This window comes from Corvus brachyrhynchos, unplaced genomic scaffold (assembly GCF_000691975.1).
Source record: "Corvus brachyrhynchos isolate BGI_N302 unplaced genomic scaffold, ASM69197v1 scaffold116, whole genome shotgun sequence".
NCBI classification, from domain to species: Eukaryota; Metazoa; Chordata; class Aves; order Passeriformes; family Corvidae; genus Corvus; species Corvus brachyrhynchos.
In genome coordinates, this window is record NW_008240221.1 from 14,849,628 (window position 1) to 14,869,969 (window position 20,342).

Genomic DNA, 20,342 nt, shown 5'->3' on the forward strand with positions numbered 1-20,342 from the left:
ATGTTGGCTTATAAAGGTTATGTAGTTTTCCTTGCAATTTTTACAAAAGAAAAATTATTTCCCTCTATTTTCCACTAATTTCCACTTGTTTTCTGTCAACTAATGTAAGTGTTCACACAGTATAACCCAGTTTAATCCAGTGAGGGGATTTTGGTGACAGCACTACCAAGTTTGGATGCAAAGATATTCAGAAAAAGTTCAGGTAAACTAAACTTTGCGAGTTAGAGACCTGACTTTTTGCAGACCCAAAGACGGGCTAAGTGCTCACCCCCAAATTCTCAATATTGGCATCTCCTAAGGCTTGAGTGATCATTGTCCAAAATGAAGGAACGCCTTTGCAGTGACTTGGCACTGGATTGGACCCCTATTTGGAAAAATACATTCTAAAGTATTTCAATAACTGCGTCTGTCTCAGTGGTTCTAGGCAAGGGCTTAGCGTTATGTACTTGCTCAGCGTTTGCTGCAGGAAGCAGATGTCCCTCTTGTTGACAAAGGCAGCACTGCTGTTGGATTTGGTTAAAGAAGAAACCAACTCTTTTTGACTTTTTTTTTTATATTTTAGCTAACGCTGTTTGTTTTCAAGATTTTTTTTTTAAATCTCAGTCTCTGTCTCTATGCTTGTTCCCGTCCCCTGCTCCTCCAGCCTTTGCTGGCCTCACAAACACATTCATTTCTTCCCATAAAAACTGTACAAATATAGAGCTAACCACGATGATGCTTGAGCAGAGAAAAGGACTCCTGCTTCAGCCTGTCACCAGGATCTGCTGGCACATCCTGCTGGTGTTCCTGTGGTACCCACAGGTCAGGGGTCTTCTTCACCTCAGGCTTGGAATCCAACTTAAGCCTCAAATTAATCCAGAACATTCAAGGGTTCGAGAGGAGAATATCAAAATATTAATTTTATATAGTGCAGCCATCCTCCTCCTTGGTGTTTAGTATGTGAGGTCTAAATTTTCACTCCCGCTCTATGCTCTTGTGGCCGTTTGTAGGTGGTTTTGTTGTCCTGCTCTCTTGGACCTGCTTGCAAAAACGTTAAATATATGTATATTTTTTAAATAAACAGAAAAATGACTTTTTGCAACCAAAATATTGTAAAAGTGAACATTACCGCTGCCATTCATAAATTGCTTTTCTCTTTTATCTGCTTCGTCTCCTGTTTTCTGGAAATTTTCTGTGTGTAAAGGACTAAAAGTAATGTGTACAATGTATTAAGTGAGGGAAGGGGGAAGTTTTCTGATGTTCCATCTGTGCTTCTTGAAATATATGATTAAACTTTTCTTTTTATCATCACTCTTTATTTTTGTTGGCATCCTTAATCATTGAAAATTATATGCTTGCTGTAAACATCCAGACTTTTTTAAAAGGACACCAGCATTTATTGTATTTGGTTTCGATCTGCAGAGATGCAGACAGAAGAAACCATTTCAGACACTGGGTACTGGAATCAAAATTCCTTCTGTTGCTGTCTCTCTTCCAGATTTTACATTTTAAAATATGCATAAGCAGGAAAAATACTGGCACTTATTTTTTACTGGTCTACTTAAAGTCCCAGAGAATGAAGACTCAACATACATTTCTCTCAGAAATATGACAGATCATGTTTTTGTTGGTCTGCTGTGTGTTTGTCTATCTTGAACAGCCTGACAGGCAATTATTTATAAAATCTGGGTTTGCCCAGTAAACCCATATAATAACCTTTCACTTCTCTGCACAAGTCAGGGAGCTGAATTTAGAGTCAAACAACGTAGGTTATGTGTCCCCATCTTGTACTAACGCAGTTTATTCTTATTTTGGGAAGTAATCACTTTTTTTCCTCATCTTCAGAATTTTCTTAAAGTCTCTTTAAAACAAAAATGCAACCAGTAATACTCGTGCTGCACTTGGAGTGTGTCTTAGCACCACTTCCCATGCTGCAGAAGCAGAGATGTATGTTTAGGCTGGTACTACACTTTTTTATTATATATATAAAATTCAGCTTGAGATTCAGTTAATGGCTGCATATGAATAGCTTTACACTTCTGTAGTTTCAACTTGCAAATCATTTGTATTCGTAGCCAGGATTTATAGTTACTGAATCAGGTTATGTTGATTATTTCACATTAGTTACCTGAAGAAGGGGAACTTCAGTTTCAGTAGGAATATATGACTGCATAACGTTTAAGGGAGTGTGAGTTCTCTCTCAGCTCAGTGCCTGAGCTGACCTGTCTCTGTGGTTACACTACCTGGTTTTTCAGTATTTATTCCAGCCATCCACAAAACAGGGATAATAATTCAGCTTGAAACTTGTCAGAGGTGAGGGAGCCACAACTCAAATTTCTAGTTAGGCTTCATCTTGTTTCCTGGCCTGTCCTCTGTCATTCTTTCCTCTGAGAAAATCCAACCCTGTAAAAGACTTCTGTCTTTGTCTGGAAATTGGGAGAAGCTGACAACAGTGCCCCGTATTTCTTCAGAGACACTCAGGACCCTCCAAAATGTGTCCCCCTGGGTTTTAAGGGCACACTCCTCTTTTTCAAGTGCCCATCTCACTGAGGGGGGAAATAAAAAAAGTGTGTTTTGGCATTTCTTGGGTGTGGATGAACCTTTGTGTTGCATTAAGGTTCTGCCATCAGCCAAGTGCAGATCTCATAAAATGGTTTATGGTTTCCCGTCCAACTCATAGAGAATGTTTCATAGTACATAAACACTTCTAATCATAAATTCAGAATAAATAGATAGTGACATTAGTCACAAGTCCAACCTCTAGCTGACATTTAAACAGTTACAGGGTTGGGGGTGTTTTTGCCTGAATGAATCATCTTGTCCAAAGCTGGGCTTCTTATACCTCCACTTTTTATACCTCTGCTATATATCTACCCTGTGCAGCAGTGCAGCCAGGGAAATGCAGTAGTGGCATGCATTAAATCCAGGTTTATTCAGAGGGCACGGAGCCAGCACAAAGCAGCGAAGCCATCCCTGAAGGAATTGAATGTAAATTTGATGGTTTAAATAAGGCCAGATGCCTAAAAAATTATTTTGAAAGCTGTATCTTTAATGTAGCTCTTAACTTTTTTCTTTTGCTGCTTAAGATAATGATGTTGCCTTTACAAAATAATAAGAAAAAATAGCTCTCATCTCTTGTGGGGAGACAAAAATCAGATACTTTGGCTTCTATAAATCACTGAAATCTTGGCAACTGAAAAAAAGTTTTAGAAGGCAGATGGCTGCAAATTTGAAGGAAACCTTCATATTTTACTGTTAAAAGCTTTTTAACTGTCTAGAGAGTTCTCTGAGACACTACATTAATAGTCATTCTCAGTAATCAAGCTCCACCGTATTTATATACTATTTTTCTTAAACAAGATAGATTAGTAGTGAGACATGGAAAGATAAATAAGGAAAAAAAAGAACTAAAATTATAATAATACAGTTTCATTTTACATTTTATAGCTCTCTTCAATATTTGTGATTGATAATTCATCTTAATTCCTGTCAGACAGAAATATTGGCACAAGAATCTTATACCAATATCTGTGTATTTCTGTATTTGTATTTTCATCCAGATGCTTTGCAGATTTTTCTTACTGTTTTGGTGAAGATGTGGTCTGTCAATCTTTGGTCCTTGTATGACTTTGATTACTGTAATATCTGAGTGCCTCATGGGTTTCCATGTGTTTATGCCTACAGCACAACTTTAAAATAGTGTGTTGTTATCTCCATTTCTTCTGGGGAAAGGCTGAATGATGGGCCACATGTTGCAAAACCTGGGACGGTTCAGAAACCTGGATCTCAAATCCATAATGATGCTCTCAGTTCTGAAATACCTTCCCTCTGCAGTGAAAGCAGTAGGTGTGTCAGAGAGCACGTAACCCTGCAGGTTAGGGGAGAAAGGGGCAAAGGCCATATCCCACTGGATCCACAAGAGGAACTGGACATGGAAGAATGCAGCCACTCAATCTGGATCCGATCCAGGGCTCAAGGATTTGAAAACTTCTGGCTGAGATGTGCCATGGCCACTTGGTGACCTTGTGCAGAAACACGAATGGTAAGTTTTCACCAAAATATGGACTGTGGGACACCTTCCCTCCTCCAAACAATGCTGGATTTCTGCATCAGAAATCACTGTGAGGGGCATACTCATTACAAAAATCCTACTTTGGCAATGCCAGAGCATTCTTCCCTTTATCTCCTCCCAACCTGCCTTTGCAGAGTGCATCAGAGCACAAAGAAATGAGAGGAGAAACACAATTAAGACACGTAAATGCCCTCCTATAAATGGGGCAGCAGCTGTGATGGGTGTTGACAAAGTAAAATGTTAATTTTTAGTACATGAACTGGGTCTGAACCCAATAAAATGTGTGTGGTGGCTGATCCTCATCCTGTAACCAGACCTGGAAGAAGAGAAAGTGTAAGGTATCAGAAGCTGTAGTGGGATTCGGATAGTCAGCAGTCAATAACTGGCTCAAACCAGTTTTGTTCTCATTTCCATAAGTATTTAATTAATCTGCAAAATAAAAAAAACTCCCAAGAAACTATTGCCTTTCTTGTGCTGACACGATTTCTTCAGATCTGCAAATGAAATGGCAGCAACTGCGTGTCAAGCTGAGGTGAAAACAAATCTGAAACGTTGCTCCAGAAGGAGAAGGAAGGTGTTTCGAGGAGAAAGGCTCCAGCTGAAAGGCTCCATCTGAGCTCCCTTGCTCAGATCATTGTGTATCTGCTGATCACCAGTGCCAAAATCTGCAACAAATTTTGTTGTCGCTTCAACTGAATGATTTTAGCAAACTAGACATGATCTGTCTAGTGTTCTCCATGTCAGCTTGCCCTTAATTTAGTATTAAAAGAATTTATACTGTGTTTTGGAATGGTATCAACATAGCCCTAAATTTTCGCTGCTCAGCAGATTTTGGTGTAGACAGAAAACAAATAAATGGAAATAATTATTAAGTAGTGCTTTGGGAACCTGGGAAAGGGTCTTTGTCAGTCAGTTTCTCCATGGAAGGTGCTGCTTTTATTCACCTTCTCTGGGATCATGGCAAAACTGATACATGGCTCCTGTAGGGCTTGAACTTGTCCAACAAACAGTTGAGGTCAACCTTGAGGTCTCGCTCAAACTCATGAGCATCCCACTTGTCTCCTCACTGTGTAAATCAGGCACAAGCCCAAGAGGAAAAACATGACAGATTCTTCCACTGGAAGATCAAGAACCGCAACACTGAATATTCCAAGGTGAGGCAGAATAAAATAACCTTGGTCTGACTGGGCTCAGCAGCTGGTTGCTTGGTAAAATATTATTTTTTTATTTTTTCCTGTTTGACAATTACATCATTATTTTTTACACAGTTTGGTGATCAGAACTTTGGCAGTGAAATAGTTAAGAACAGTTAATTCTCAAGTGTGGTCAACTTTCAGAGCCAGTACAGTGGTAAACAGCTCTCTGTCCTTCTTCAGCTGTTGTTTTTGACTAGCGGGTTAAAAACTTCTCAATTTTAAGGGCACATGTATTTTGGGGCAGAGTCTGAGTTGGTTGCTTTTATTCACAGTACCCAAATAAATAAGTGTAGCCATCTAAGCTAGTCCACCTTGCTCCATTGGCCACCCTTGCAGGTTTCAGTCTTCCCAAAGTTATGGTAGTGAAGGTAAAATTTGGTATAAGCAGCCAAATTTTGAATTTTTGGCCAATGTCCAAACCTTCCCAGTTTTTACCACGACTGGTTTTTATAGTTGCTTTTTTTACAAGGTTGAAGTTGGGCTTGTAGATGATGCTGGATTCATTTTATTTTGTTGAGGCTTGTTTTATTTGCCCTTTGGTATGTAGTTGTGGTACATGCTCTGAAGGAATTTTGCATCTTAGTTGGTTTCTTTGGTGGGCTTGAAGGAAGGGCAAAAATTAATGCAGCACTTAAAGAGCCTGTTATTAAAAATTTATTCATAGGTGAGCAGAAGGAGCAGAGAAAATGTATTAATTTATATGCATATATATTAAATAAATATTAATATATATGTCGTCATATTTTTCATGAAGACTGAATTCCAAACACCATCTCTGCTTTTTAAATCCAAAAGCAAACATAACACTGTTCTGATACCTCCCTCTCTCTGCAATGAAAGTGGTTTATCCTTTTGTAAAGATCAAAGATTTTTACTTTGTGGAAGTAATTTGATTATAGCCTTGGTTTCTTTGCTGTCTGTCATTTTTCTCTTGCACAAAGTTTAATGTCACTCTGTGAATCTTTATGAAATTGTGAAACCTCCTGAAGTTTTAGAGAAAACATCTTTGACCGGTACAAAAAAGGAATTTTTGAATCTTCAAATTGCTGTTTTGTTTTGTTTTTTTTTTTGTTTGGTAATGTTTTGTTGGGGGGTTTTAAAGTCCAATAGAATATGGTTTGAGATGGAGAGATCTCAAAGAGCTGGGACAGAGTTGTCAGAACCAGACACTGCAGAGATACCTCTTTGTCCCTTAAATTTTTCTGAAATGTTCTTATATTTCACAATACATGAGTTGTGCTCTTGGCTGCCATTTCCTTCCTGCAGCCTCCCAAAGGTAAGTGGATTGTGCCCTCTGGGGGCTCTCCACTGCTTTAACTTAGATTTAAGTGTGGTGTGTTTTTTCCTTTATTTCTCTCATTCTTTCTTTCTTTTTCTCTTTCTTTCTTTAAGCTTTAAATGTCACATTGATTTTCCCCCTCTCCTTGTGTCTTATGAGGGAAGAAATTTATGGCCTTTTTACATCAGGAAGTCTAGCTTTTCCTGACGTTTTATTGCTTTGAATATTTGAAACATTTCAATCCCAGACAATAAATATTACATGATTATTGTTTTCATATGGATAGGCTATTTCCCCCTGTTTTTCCTGTCCAACATTTTACTAGCAAGTGACACCCAAAAATTTATGGATACTAAAACCATTACTATTTAGCTTTGCTGGGAAGGTCAGAAATAGTCCCTCAATTTGCATGTAATATATATCTATTTAAAAAAAAAAAAAGGTTTAAATAATCTCATATGTTTTGAATCCATAGTGATACAAACTTACATCAGAAAAGAAGGTATACTGTTTTCCTTAAAAAAAGTACTCATGGGTCAAACCTTGTTTTCATTGAATTAAATGACAGCTCTTGAGGCTTAGGTGGGAAAAGCAGTGAGGCCCAATGGAGCATTTCCCAGATCAACAACTGGTAGCCTGCAGGTGCACAGCTTGGGAGTTTGTGGAAGTTGGTGGGATGGTTTATTCCAGTCCCTAACTCAAAGTGTAGGTTTTCTGCTCACCCAGGTCAGTATCTTGTTGTTCTCATGGTAGAAAGGATTCCTTGCCAAGTGGAACCCATGAAACCTGGTCTGAGGTTACACTTTTTGATGCTCTATTTGGGGAAGGCAGCTGGCTCCTCACTGTGCATGGGGAGCAGCAGTTCTGCAGCACCAGCTGTGGCAGCTGAGTCCATCTGGCAGTCCCAGGTTTGATCTGACAACCAGCAGATAAAGCAGTGTAGAAAATCTCTGGTCAAGTGACTAAGGCCACTAAGATTAAAAGAGGCACAGGTTCTTCTCAGAAGCTCTAGATTGCCTAATTTTTTTTTTTTATATTGACAGTTTTTCATGGATACCATTCAGGACCCTGCTGCTTGTGTTCCCTTAACCATCACAGAATCACAGAATGGTTTGGGTTGGAATGGATCTCAAAGTTCATCCGGTTCCAAGCCCCTGCCGTAGGGAGGGACACCTTCCCGTATCATCTCAAAGAGCTGGGACAGAGTTGTCAGAACCAGACACTGCAGAGATACCTCTTTGTCCCTTAAATTTTTCTGAAATGTTCTTATATTTCACAATACATGAGTTGTGCTCTTGGCTGCCATTTCCTTCCTGCAGCCTCCCAAAGGTAAGTGGATTGTGCCCTCTGGGGGCTCTCCACTGCTTTAACTTAGATTTAAGTGTGGTGTGTTTTTTCCTTTATTTCTCTCATTCTTTCTTTCTTTTTCTCTTTCTTTCTTTAAGCTTTAAATGTCACATTGATTTTCCCCCTCTCCTTGTGTCTTATGAGGGAAGAAATTTATGGCCTTTTTACATCAGGAAGTCTAGCTTTTCCTGACGTTTTATTGCTTTGAATATTTGAAACATTTCAATCCCAGACAATAAATATTACATGATTATTGTTTTCATATGGATAGGCTATTTCCCCCTGTTTTTCCTGTCCAACATTTTACTAGCAAGTGACACCCAAAAATTTATGGATACTAAAACCATTACTATTTAGCTTTGCTGGGAAGGTCAGAAATAGTCCCTCAATTTGCATGTAATATATATCTATTTAAAAAAAAAAAAAGGTTTAAATAATCTCATATGTTTTGAATCCATAGTGATACAAACTTACATCAGAAAAGAAGGTATACTGTTTTCCTTAAAAAAAGTACTCATGGGTCAAACCTTGTTTTCATTGAATTAAATGACAGCTCTTGAGGCTTAGGTGGGAAAAGCAGTGAGGCCCAATGGAGCATTTCCCAGATCAACAACTGGTAGCCTGCAGGTGCACAGCTTGGGAGTTTGTGGAAGTTGGTGGGGTGGTTTATTCCAGTCCCTAACTCAAAGTGTAGGTTTTCTGCTCACCCAGGTCAGTATCTTGTTGTTCTCATGGTAGAAAGGATTCCTTGCCAAGTGGAACCCATGAAACCTGGTCTGAGGTTACACTTTTTGATGCTCTATTTGGGGAAGGCAGCTGGCTCCTCACTGTGCATGGGGAGCAGCAGTTCTGCAGCACCAGCTGTGGCAGCTGAGTCCATCTGGCAGTCCCAGGTTTGATCTGACAACCAGCAGATAAAGCAGTGTAGAAAATCTCTGGTCAAGTGACTAAGGCCACTAAGATTAAAAGAGGCACAGGTTCTTCTCAGAAGCTCTAGATTGCCTAATTTTTTTTTTTTATATTGACAGTTTTTCATGGATACCATTCAGGACCCTGCTGCTTGTGTTCCCTTAACCATCACAGAATCACAGAATGGTTTGGGTTGGAATGGATCTCAAAGTTCATCCGGTTCCAAGCCCCTGCCGTAGGGAGGGACACCTTCCAGTATCCCGGGTTGCTCCAAGCCCCATCCAACCTGGCCTTGGACACTTCCAGGGATCCAGGGGCAGCCACAGCTTCTCTGGACAACTTGTGCCAGTGCCTCACCACTTCACAGGGGAAAATTTCTTCCTAATACCCCATCTAACTCTACCCTTTTTCTGTCCAAAACCATTCCTCATTGTCCTATCACTCCATGCACTTGTAAAAAGTCTCTCTTCAACTCTCTTGGAGCCCCTCTAGGCACTGGAAGGGGTTTTAAGTTCTCCCAGGAGCCTTCTCTTCTCCAGCCTGAACAACCCAAATTCCCTCAACCTGTTGAGAGAGTTATTATCATATTTCAATGATTTCGTATTGATCTGGATTGCAGAACTGGGTCCTAAATAACCAGTAGATCTCCCTCTTTCTGTCAGTTCCTGATCAATTGCTTCATCCACATTCAGTGGCTGTCTATATAGCTATGAGGAGAGAAATTCTACTGTGTTTCCAGAGGAGGAAAGCTGTCAGGTTGTGGGGACAATAAACCTAAATACATGTCTTTGGGACACAAGCTGGATCAGACCCCTCTCAGTCTGGCTAAAGGTTTGCTACAGGGATAAGAAGAAATACAAAACCTGTCAAAAATTTTCCACTGCAACAACATCCATGATCTGGTGGCTCTTTCTCTCCTTGCCTTGTGCAGACAAAGGGAGCCAGAGTCTAAATCCATTGAGAAAGAAACACTAGTAAGTACTTGTTTAAAGTCTTTTTTAAGTGTTGTTGTGTCTTTACCCTCTCTCCTGTCTCATCCTCTTTTGGGAATGTTGAAAATAACATTCAGCTCTGTGCTGCCTTTGTCTGTCCTTTTCCATGTGGTAAACATGGACTTTTCCCTCCCTGTTTCTTACAGACTTTCAGCCAACTCAGCTTTTCCTGTTTACCTCCTTGTCAAAGGCATCATTGGTGATATCACTCCAAGTCTAGAAATAAGGGGATTTGCTGCTTTTCCTAACTAGCTGCTGCTCCCTTTGGTATTATGTTGATTTTGCATCATATCAGATTTGGCACATTTACCAATTCATTTATTTTTTAAGAAAACAGATACTTCCCTCATCTCCCCCTTATCAACACACACTGAAGGTGAAGGCACTGAAATGGTTTTCTGGAGACCTGGGCTCCCATCCAGACCTCTCAGTGCCTCAATTCATTATCTCTGTATCAATGAATTTGTGGACCCAGTCTTTTAAAAATAGTAATGATAATAATGGTAAGGAGAAGGCTGTAGGCCCCAAAATTCAAATGAAAAGATGTTGGTAGGGAAGATGCAATAGCTCTGGCTGAAAAACTGACCCACACAGCTTTGCAAAACCAGTTTTGTTCTCGCACAGACAGAGATGAACCCAGCACAGCAGCTGCTTTATCAAGTGATGGGTTTGTTTCTTCTAGTTTGGAAACCCCAAACATTTTAGTGCCTCAGGAAGACACTGAGTCCTGATAAGGGCAGCTGCTGGCTTAGAGTTCCCAGTGTGGTTTGGACACAATTCTTCTATTCTACACAATAGAAAACAAAAAAATTAAAGTGTGATGTCATGTAATCCTCCGTAATTATCAAAACAGACTCTGGTTTAATCTCTCCAGATCTGTGATTTTTTGCTGAATAGTAAAGGCACCACACATAAGGTAATATTTGACTGATGATATTTGTTAATGTACAGCCACATCCTCCTGGAAGCAGCAGCTTCATGGCTGAAATCAGAATTTCAGGTTTTCATTTAAGAAAGGAAGGTGCTGCTTTCAGAGCCCCACTTGGGCCTGTACATAACCAGTTCACTGAGGTCTTCCTGACACCATTGGCGACTTTGAAGAACACCTCTGAGGGAAGAAAGTGATCCATTTTTCTACCTACTTCTCCATGAAGCCTACTCAGAAGTACCCTTACATTGCTAAGTATGTGGAGTCATAGAAGCATGGAATGGTTTGGGTTGGAAGGGGCCTCAAAGATCATCCTGTTCCAACCCTGCCATGGGCAGGGACACCTTCCACTAGACCAGGTTGCTCCAAGCCCTATCCAACCTGGCCTTGGATACTTCCAGGGATGGGGCATTTTGCCACCATCACTGAATTTTCGAGGACCAGCAGCAGCATCTGCCACCCATCGGACCCGAAACTGTCTTGATATTTGGTGTAATTAGAGCACACTCTTAAAGGAAGATTGGAAATTAGAATGTTCTCCTGAATTGGAATCTGCGTAATCAGAAAAACAACAAAAAAAAAAAGGCCAGGGACATCTAGGAAGGAAAATAGGTTCAAGGTCTGTTGTGTGGTGCAGAAGGTGCAGCTGCACTGTTGGGAGGGTGATCTGCCGTGCCCTTGGCTAATACCTGTACCCTGGGGTCCCTCACCCTTTTATTGCTGCTCTGGAACAGGATGTGCAACTGCTCTGCATTAATACGTTATTACACGTTGGCCAGTGTAAACTGCAGGTGTTGAGAACATGATTTATTCCATTAGTATAAAAAGGTGTTTTCTATGGCCGTATTAAAAATTATACTAACTGTTGGGCTTGCCACTGCGCTGTGTGTGGCACATGCCAATTTAAACCTGTAATTTCCTCTAATTTAAGGATATGTCCCCAGAAGATCATTAATTGGGGGTGGTGTTGGGGATCACAGTACAGCCGTGGCCTGTAAACCCCCATCTGGCTGTTAATCCCTGCAAAGCACCTTCCCCTAAGATGTCAGCTGCTACCATACGGTCACTGGAGCAGAGACCAAAGAAATGACATGACTGGGTCTATTTTATATTTAAATCTATCTTACATTACAATTTTAATTTAGGGCGAATTGTGCCTGTAGTGTGATATATGAACCCAGTGACTGTATTTGTAGTGAGTTCACTGTTGAGTGGGCTGAACAACCCCAAAGAGCTGTAGCAGAGCCCACAGTGTTTCCTCTGCTTCCCTCTGGGCTTATCCCAAAGCAGCACCAGCCCTGAGCGCTGCTGGGATGAGCAGTCTTGGGCTCATGTTCCTCCTCACTGGGCTCCCCTCTGCCAGTGCAAGACTCAAGGGTCCTGGTCACTCACTGGACTGAGCAGATGGAGACTCATTCTGAGGCTTGAATGTTTTGTGTGTGGGTGAAGGCCATGCCATGATTTCAGTCTGTCCCATATGGTTCCTGAAACCCCAAGATTACCCATATAACACCCTGCTGAGAACCCCCAAACCATGAGGGTGGTGAGGCGCTGGCACAGGTTTCCCAAAGAAGCTGTGGCTGCCCAATCCCTGGAAGTGTCCAAGGCCAGGTTGGGAGTGGCCTGCGATAGTGGAAGGTGTCCCTGCCCATGGCAGGGGTTGGAACTGTGTGATCTTTGAGGTCCCTTCCAACACAAACCACTTCATGATTCTCTGATTCTCTGATACATGTGTTACTTGCCCTCTGAGTGTTTCTTGGGGGGATTTTTCCATTTTACTTTCCCGTTCTTCAATGCTGTTAGCTTATCTCGGTGTTACACGCGGCCCCAGTAAGCCAAAGACCCAACTTAAATTCCTAATGCAGCCCAGCAAAGGTCAAAATCATTCTTTTGCATAAATCTACATCAGCTCACCTGCCAAAAGATGAAAGCAGAGTGGCTGGGTCAGGAATGTGACATCAGCCACAGGGTGGGTTGACAACTTGCAATATGCGAGTTCTTGTGAGTTCTTGATGCCACTTTCTTGTTCCAGTGCTGGGTTGGGATGACCTTGGGGAAAGCACAGAGAAAAGGCTCAGGTCTGCCCCTGACCCAGGCTCATGCCCTTGGCTAAATTGCTGCTTTTTTCCTGCCTGCCCTTTCAGTAGCATCACACAACCACAGTATCTCCTAGAGAAGCCCGAGTCTCGCCTGATGTAAAATAAGCTCCTATTTTTTAGGCAACTTGAGAGTGGATAATCTCTGTGTGCTGCACTGAGCTACCAGCAGCCTATACCCAAGGGATGCTGATGCACAAAGCCTGGCCAGGAGCACATCAAGCCTCAGGGCATTATTCAAATGCACACAGAAAGCCCTTAGCAGCGCTGCCTATCTTAAGCAGAGTCCCTTAAACCTGTTTTTCCTGGCAAAAGTTTATCCAGCCTGTGTTTAAAGACCCCCAAGGATGGAGATTTCACAGTCTTGAGTCTACTGATGTTATAGATCCTCATAAATTTTTTTCCTATCTGGTTTGAATTTTTTCTTTTTTTTTTTTTTGCAGCAATGTAAAGGCTTTTCTTATCCTAACAGTGAGGACAGATTGTACCAGTGCGCTCTGGAACAGCCTTTCTGTGCTCAAAGGCACTTACATCCCACCAAGGCTCTCTTTTGGCTAATAAATGTAACTCGATCAATCTGTCCTCCCAGGCTGCGCTTTCTGGCTTTCCAGCACCGCTTTCTGTTTTGACAATGAGCCATTGATAACTGCTCTCTGGGTGCACATATCTGCAGCCTTGTCCCCACTCTCTAGCAACTTTATCTAGACCCATGTTTCCCTCACCTGATTAGGAAAGTGAATATGAGACAGCGTCGGAAGTCTGAAAGTGCCAATGATGAATCTATTGCCTTTTCCTTCACCCTAAGGCTTGTTACCTGTCACAGAGGTCCCACAAGAAGGGTTCAAATGGCCACCAAAATCACACTTTGTGTAGAGTCAAAGAGTAGACAAAGGATTAGTTAAAGGCGAGGATTATTCAGCCTGCTGGTGAATTGGGCAACAGAAGGATTGAACTGCTGGAATCATGGAGAAGGGCACCCTGACTGCAAGAGGTGGACCATGTCTCTCCAGTATCCCATTTTCCCATCCTCACACCTGTGACAGGTCAGTGAATGCTGGCAGGCAGCACTTGAAGCATCTGGCTTCCTGATTCACACGGTAAATGACCTGTTGTTGTCACACTAATAGTCAGGTATTTTCCTTGACTTTGCCCAGCAGGTGAACTGGAAAAATATCAGTGACAGTGAAGTTAAATTAATTTCTAGTGATTATATAATGGCTCTTTTAATTTTATCTGGGGTTTTCAGCTTTAAGTGTGTTGTTAATGTATGTGTGGAGAGAGCCAGAGTGCTGTCACCATGTGATCCTCCTCCTGATCCACATAAAAGAGCTTCATCGGTTTAATCTCCAGGTTTTAATTTCTTGCATCCTACTCCTCAGAAGGCCAGGGAATAAAAGGAGTTCTATCCCTCATAGCATGCATGGGAATGGGATTCCTGGACTTCTTTTCCAGCCCTCTCTCCAACTTCATCAATGTTGCCATCACCTCTGCTCACCTCAGTTACCCCACCTGGAAAATTACCGTCTTGCTCAGTTCATCCCTTGCTCTCAAGACAGCTTTCAAAAGATGGAGAAATCATCATCCCAATTTGATAGATGGAGAAACTGAGGGCCAGCAAAGGGAAATGACTGCCATTTGTGTCTCCATGCTCAGGGGCTTGTCCACCAGGCTAGACAAGTGCTGGAGTGGAAATAAATATTCCTCCTGATGACTGTGGTCTCTGTGGTCAGGTCTGAGGGTCGAAATGTTCGCACAAGGCCTGCACACAGAAACCACAGAATCCCCCACAGCTCCACTGCACTTTATTAAAAGTCACTGCTTCTGTGAAAAATGGGGTTTATAAGAGTTAGGTGCCTTAATTATAAAGTCATGTGTGTTTGAATGACTTCTTCCCTGCTAACCATTTGTGACAGCCTACAAATGTGAAAAGTATTACCAAGCCTATTTTTAATGTGGCTATGGAGAGGCTGTAGGAGGGGAAAACCAAATCCTATAGGATCCTAGAGAGAAAGACAAGTGATTCCTCAAATATGGTTAAGGTTGTCTGAGTTTAGCACCGATGCTGATATTATCCAAAAGACAGGAGATGCAGGACTCCTATGGAAGCAACTGTGTGTTAAATAAGCGATAGGAGCAAGGGATACATTTTCCCTTTGGAAGTGGCTGAATGGTCAGTGTATGGAGATAAAAAACATTTATTCAGAGGGGTGCTGGCCCATGTCGTGGTGTGCAGGTCCTACATGTGTTTTCTGCAGAGCTGTCAACTCTCAGGAATTCATTCCATCCTGTTGTTTATTAGATAATGTGCCCTCTAATGGGGACACAAATTTCTCAGTGCTTTGTAGAACTGAGACCTTAATGCTGTTTCTCCAAGGATTGTGGCAGACTCGAGGCCTGAGGCATCACCTTTATCACCAACCTTTAGCCATAGGCTCAGCAGGGGAAGAGGAAAACACACAACATCCATCTGGCAGACTCATTCCTGCATCCCCTAACAAGGGTTTCACCCTCCTTGTAACAGGGAGAGACACTGGAGAAGGAGAGCAGGCCAAAAGCAACATTAATGTTGGAGCAGTAAGTGTCACACTTGGTTTGAAAGGAAATGAAAGTGATGGAAAGGAAATATTCCAAATAGAAGGGGAGAGAGAGAATAATGTTCTTTGTTGGTTAAAAGGTAAAGAATAGGGTGTGGAATATGGATAAAAAGATGACATACCTGTGGATAAAAGTTTTATTGTGGATGAAGTTTAATGATGACGGATACCAATTGTGGAAATTTCCTCTGATCAAATATATAATTAGTTTTAACTCTAGCCCTATGATTCTGCCTCCTTCCATGATTTTGTATGGGATTATACAGACCCTAATCTTGGTGTTAGGTCTTCAAAAAGTACTTCCTCATGCCTGGATAAATCATCTTAATGCTAAGCAGCAATACAAAATTTACACCTGCCTTTAACTGTATTTTATCCCCATCTCTCCACCACTGTATTTTGTCCATTTTGAGTGAGAAATTATTTATGTCCCCCTACCACAGTATCATGAGTATTCTGTGCATATAGCCTGTAATTCAGTTGCTTCATACCATTTTTAAAATAAATAAAAGACTGTATGTCCTAGGCCAAGGCAGATTTTACAGACTTAACTGTCAGGTTATTTAAAATACTTGAAACATAAGGACTGAATCTGATGGTCATGAGATACTTCATACCACAGAACTAGGAGCGGAAATAGAAAAAATACATGGCTTATTTTGTTCAAGAGTTTTCAATTTCTTTAGCTGTGTACCATGAATATGCATCTGGAAAGAACTTTTCCTCTTTGTGATGCAGACTGAAGCTGAAGTACATCTTATTCCTTGAAATAGCCATTGGTACCAAGCTGTCGTGGCACTACCTGCAGACAGAGCAAAACTAAAATTTTAGAACTTCATGTCACACATTACTGCAGGCTGGGTTTCCTCAGAGGACAGTAGATATAATATAATTTCCACCTTAACATTTTGACAAAAACATGGGGCAATTTTCTCACTGTTGTATTGAAATTAACTTATTCTGTGATTAAAGCCCAGAGTCATGAGGCTTTGACATGTTAAGGCTTAATACTGAAGTCTGGAGTAATTTTTTCTGTTTTCTTCCATGACAAATGTTGAACCCAGATCTTCACTGTGATCACACTTGTCTGAATCAGGAGTCTGAGTCAGCAGTTTGACATCTTTGTCATGGCAAAATCTACAGGGCATCTAGAGACCTGAGAGCTCAGGGAGATTGAATACTTAAAGGGATGTAATTGGAAATAATAGGGAAATTTGGAAAAGGAGATGGGAAATCGTGTTTTTTTCTGATACATTTCTTCCCTGGTTATGTATCTCTGAAGATTGTTTTTTGTTTCTTTGTTTTTTTAAACCTAATAGAAATTCTTTTTCAGAGACAGAAAAAACCTGCTCTGTGAACCACTGGCCATAAATGATGTTATCTGATTTAGAAACTGAGTCTGTGATTACAATGTTGTGTTTACTATGGAGGAGTCAAATTCGAGTTGGTTGTGGCTCTTCACTGGGGATGTCACTCTCTAGAGTGACTCTTACATTTCAGCGATTGACCTGGAAATCTTAAATCTGCCTCCCTATGAAGTGAAACAAGGAGACACAACTGCCTTTGCCTGCATTCAAACACATCCTGTGAAGAACTTGAGGTTAAGACAAAGTTATATAAAAAAATAATTTGGCAAAATGATTATTGCAGAGAATATATCTGGTTGCAGAAACCAGCAAGGATTTGGCAGCTGCAGTACAGTTATTTACACTTCCTTACCAATTTTCGTGCCACAATGTGCATCTCCTATGGGAGTAAGAATGAAAGGACTTCAGTGTGTCCCCAGTGGACCTTTTGACCACCTAAGACAATAATAGCATGCTGAGGATTTTTTGTCAGAGGAGGACTGACTGTCAATCCATGCTGATCCTCAGTCCCTCGCTTTTTACGAGAGGTGCTGTCACAGGGTGCAGCTCTAGATAAACATGAGAGAGGAGCTCAGAGTCCTACACAGGCAAGGCAAGCAGAGTGGAAGAGGAACAGGAGAAATATTGACTGGATTCAGGCAGGCAGGGCACAGGCACCAGGCTGAGACGGGCTCGGAGTCACGTTTCCTGACTTGTCGCAGTCTCTGCTGTCTTCAGTGATGTAACACTTCCTGTGGCTCTTTCCAAAAATATTTTCATAAGCCCTGGGTGATGTGCACTCTTCTAAGGAATTGCCTAATACTGTGATCCTATGAGAGTTTGGAGCTTTAATGTTTTAAATCACTTCTAGCTGGATTAATTTCCTCAGATTCATATCACACAGAATCAGCTATTATTGGTTTTATCCTCATTACAGCTTCTACAACTGCACATTCTTACCTGGCTAACAAAATATCAGAGGAGTTTGTTTTATTAGATTTAGCTAATGGTTGTGTACTGATCCCCAAGTAAGATGATATTACTGCAAAAGTAGAGGGGTTTGTGCTGAGCTGGTTCACGTGCACCTGTGTTTTCCCAAGAAATCTTGGAAAGTTTGGTTGTCCCACACTTCTCAGGTTTGGTCCCATCATGAGCTTTCTAATTTTTGGCTACTGCTGGTTCCTTATTCCAACCAAAATGAGGCTATAGATGAACTTCTAGTGTGGAGTTCATTCCTCCCAGCATTCACACCTCAGCTCCTTGTCACAGACTCCTCTTCCAGCCAGTGTAATCAGAAGCTTTCAGGGGGTGATCAATCTGACCTATTTTAGTTGTCTGCTCTAATATTAGATTAATTACATCCTAAAGACACCTGTTTGTTTGTACTGAGTACAAAAGGAGAGTAAATGTAGTTGTCAACATTGCAGCTGTCTGCACTTGATCAGATGAATGCTGTCCTTCAAGCCATGTTTAAAACTTATTTATGATGGGATGCATCTGACAGATGATGCATGTCTGGTGTCAGATGTATAGAATCTCTTCATAGTGAGAGAAAATAAACAGATTTTCAGTGTGGAATCTATCCCACCTGATGGTAAATATCTGAAGCAGCTTAGTTGCACTGTTATTGACTACAGGAGGGAGCCCAGGATGACTGGAATTTAATTCTGTGGTTGATATATACACTTATAAAGGCATATGAGACTAAATCCAGACCAAAGAAGGACACCTAAACTCTTATTATAGTCCAGAGACCGCTCTGTCTGAGACCAGTGGCCATTGAGCATGTTGGATAAACACATTGCTCATTTGCATGTGTAAAGATTGAGTCAGGATTCTACCTGGGCACCCACACTGGGAAACTGGGGCTTTTAATTGTGCTTTTATCATCTGTTCTTGTTTGCAGTGCTATTGCTATTAATGCTAAAATTCAGGAAAAAAGAAAAAAATCTGATAAACTATAAATCCCCATGCCCCTACTCATAAGATTTTTTTCTCAGAGCCTCAACTCATGGAGAAGGTTGTGAAGTCAGTATGTTACCAAGTGGAAATACACCTGCACATGTTTTATAATTTGCAGGACTTTTCATCCCAGGGCATTATCAACACAGTCATAAGAAGAATAAAGAATGGGGAAGTGAAGAGTGGGGGGAAGAGTAAACCCTTGGCATTAACCAAGGGTTATCAGCAGGTTGATTCCTCCCTTCAGGTTTGTGCAGAAGAAACTGGGGGCAAATCTACCATATAATATGGAGATTATCCCAAATTGCAACTGCATCCAACCATGTGTCTGGGACAAACCTGATGTACCTTTCTCTCTAGAAGACTGTACCAGACTTACTTAAAGCCAAGGAAATGGACATGCTGTTTCCAGTTATTCTCCTTGTAATGATCTCATTAGGATCTGGTTTGGGTTGGCTGTGATGGAAAAAAGGATTTTCTTTTTAAAAAAGCTGTAGGCCAAGATATGAATGCAGCTGAGCCAGTTTATGGCTGCAGATGGGCACTGTGCAAAACCTGGAACTGGGCAGAACACATTGGCTTTGGCTGAGAGTTACAGAGTTTGCAGGAAACCAAAAATCAGAAGGGGATACACCCACACAAGCCAGAGCAAAAGCAGTGATTTGCATGGGAGGCTGCAAGCTGAACCTGCCTGTTGGGTGAGCTACCCCACACCTCACCTCCCCTCAGCTCAGCCATTCCCAGCCCCGGGGTGGCTGGGGGTGCTGCCAGGGCTTCCTGGGTGTGCCATCAAAGTGTTCCCCACTTCAAGGTTTCACTTGGACCAAAGAATACAACCAGCTTCTCCAGAGGTGAAGTATCTTTTTGAGTCTCATTTTGCTCTGTCTGTGTCTCTTTCTCCTCACTTCTGCTGCTCTGATCTTTGTAGCACTCGATGCCTTGACTCTGGTGGACAGAAGCTGTAGAAACACTCCTGCATTCTCTCAGCACTGCTGGTGCCAGCACATGGCAAAGGCATTTGTGTCTAAACTTTCACACAAGCCTTCTTTAAAGAACTCAGAAAAAAAATGCCCCATCCCTGGAGGTGTTCAAGGCCAGGCTGGATTTGGCTTTGAATAACCTGATCTACTGAAAGGTGCCCCTGCCCATGGTGGGGAGTTGAAATGCGATGATTTTTAAAGGTCCCTTACAACCCAAACTATTATTATGATTCTATGAAAACTGCTGCAGACTGATGCTATTTTTTAAATTCTTGTATTCCACAAGATTACAAATCACAAAACTCGTCTAACAAGGTTGAGCCTCACTCAGCATAGTGTTATTCCTTGTATTTCTGGTTTTTCCCACAGAGTTGTTCATACTTTAAAAATTAGTTTCATTATTCAGTTTCACTGTAAGGTTTGCTTTTGTTTGCAGCACCTCTGTAGCAAACATTAGGTAAAATCTGCATTTGTCAGATAATCAGTCATTGTAAGTAATGTTTAATTGTTGTTTCCAGCCACTGCAAATTAAGTGAAGATACAATATGGAAAGGAGAATTTTCTTATGTACCCTACATAAAAATCAGATTGAAATTATGATGACTACAGCTAATGGAATAATTCACCACAAATAATTTATTCAAATGTAGCCTTTTTTCCTG